Source organism: Echinops telfairi, unplaced genomic scaffold (genome assembly GCF_000313985.2).
Source record: "Echinops telfairi isolate 266 unplaced genomic scaffold, ASM31398v2 ScPeMD7_7469;HRSCAF=8507_1, whole genome shotgun sequence".
Taxonomy (NCBI): Eukaryota; Metazoa; Chordata; class Mammalia; order Afrosoricida; family Tenrecidae; genus Echinops; species Echinops telfairi.
In genome coordinates this window covers 63,891,861-63,894,154 of record NW_022111373.1, presented here as the reverse complement: position 1 = coordinate 63,894,154, position 2,294 = coordinate 63,891,861, and positions in this window count along the sequence as shown.

Below are 2,294 nucleotides of genomic sequence, written 5' to 3'. Positions count from 1 at the left end.
AGGTGTCATCAGCCACATTTTGTTGTAAATAAGGCCTTTCCCCTGTGTTAGGCTGGGTTGAATAGAGAAACAAATTCAATGACACTCATAATATGTATAAGAAAGAGTTATCCACTAAAGACTAAGTGTATATTAAGAAAACATCCCAGCCCAGTCCAGATCAGGTCCATAAGTTTGATATTATCTCATATGTCCAATATGTCCATAAATACCTCTTCAGACTCAGGCAGCACATACAATGATGCAAAATGCAGGATGATTACAGGCCAGTGGGTACAAAGTCTTGTGGATCCAGTTGCAGTGGAAGCATCTCAGGGCTCTTGCAGGTCTCAACATTGCTCCACATGGCTTGTCAACAGGAAAGTGAAAGCAGAGAGGGGGTGGGAGGGAAGGTCCCCAGGACCTACATTATGAGGATATCATGCCTACACAAGGAGGAACTATCAGGTGACCTAATTGACAGGCTAGAATCCAAGCCTACACTTAAAGTTGACATGAAATTATGTAACTACCACCCTTCCCTTGACTTTCAGGTCAAGTGGAAGCTGAGAGACAGAAATTTCAGTGATGAAGCAGAAAGTAAATATTTTATACCAGAGTTTTGCTGCCTGTTGCCCCCAGGTCAGATTTGGCCTGGCTTGTTGTACAATAGAAGCAATAGAAACTGTGTGAAGGTTGATAAAAGAATAAAGAGTATGTGACAAGACTCATGCTGCCCACAGAGCCTAAAATGTTATCTGGCTCTTCACAGAATATTTGCCAGCCTTGTTTTAGATAATGGGTTAACACAAGATGTCCCCATTGTGTAGAAAGTAAAAACATGCACGGTGTAGGAGAAGGAGATGCCTTACCTCTTCATACACTCCTATAGCTATGGCATTGCAAAAAACAAAAACAAAAGAACCATGTGCACAAAACCCACCTTTTTGTTTAAAAGTATATTATTTCAAAATAAATAAATAAAAGGAAAATGAATTGGTGAAGTAAAAATCATCAATTGGTAATATCCAAGAAATTATAGTCATTTCTAGGCATAATACGATTGTAGATACTCATTGTTAGCTCCTGTGAATGAATATGTCAAGACAAAAATAAGATAAAGTTTTGCTCAACTGAATTAATGGTTAACTTTAAAATGGTATTAATAGTATGTTGCAAGAAATACAAAGGTAACTTTAAAAGTATTTCTACTAGAGAATAAAGGTCAGGGAATTGTGCCCAGGATAGTTTCGCCAATTAATGGGTAGCTCATTTTTCTATGGTAGATACAGTTTTCCTATGAGAATTTTATTGGCAAACATTCACTCTACAATCTTGATCTTGCCCTTTGGACTGCTTTTTGTTCACAAAATTAAAAAAAGAAATAAAAAAAGACACTGAATATGAGTGTAATCTGAGAGCCCTCTGGGTGGCCAACACTATTGTTTGATGTGGTGTTAAAGAGTACAGAATTTTTCAAGGTAAATTTATAGAAACGTTTATATGTCTGTGCCCTCAGAACTGTTTATACATCCATGTTGGATATGTAGAAAAGTAATAGCTATACATTTTAATATTTTTGTTTTCTTTTTTTTAGGATCCTTTGTTTTTGTAACATAGTTTTTAAATTTAAGCTTATATTGTAAAACATGTATAATGTTCTAAAATACAATACTTCTTAGGGTTAGTTTTACAAATATCACCACATTAGAAATTATTCTCTTTTCTCCTAACATGCACCACATTAGAAATTATTCTCTCTTCTTTCATTTATTACATCATTATAGATTAATATCATCATTATTCTCACTTCATAGATATCCAAATTGATTTGCTTAAAACAAAATAATGCTAAGTTTATACACATGTAAACACTAAAACTTATAACATAGAAAGTTAAGATACTTATTTCAAATGTTATTCTACCTCACGACACCATGTAAACTTTTAATATTTATATTATTTTTTAAGTCAATAAAAAGTGTGTAAAGTATGCTGTTATAGATTTTAATAGCAAGCAGTGATAAAAAACATGTACTTGAGAACTTAGAACAGAATATGGGAACTGAAATACTGAAATCATTGTGTAACAGACTTGTACTCCTTCCATGGGAGTATAGTTTGGACAGTTTTCTAGAATATTTCAATTTGTTTAAGCAATTAATTTGTGAAAGCTCTGTTACTTGCTGCTAAACCCAATACTAACGTTCAGATCTTCTATTGTTACATAAGTATGTTCTTCTACACTTCTTTTCCCTCTATACCATGGTGCATGTAAGCATCTGAAAAGATTTAAGTTTGCTTTAATCAGCATA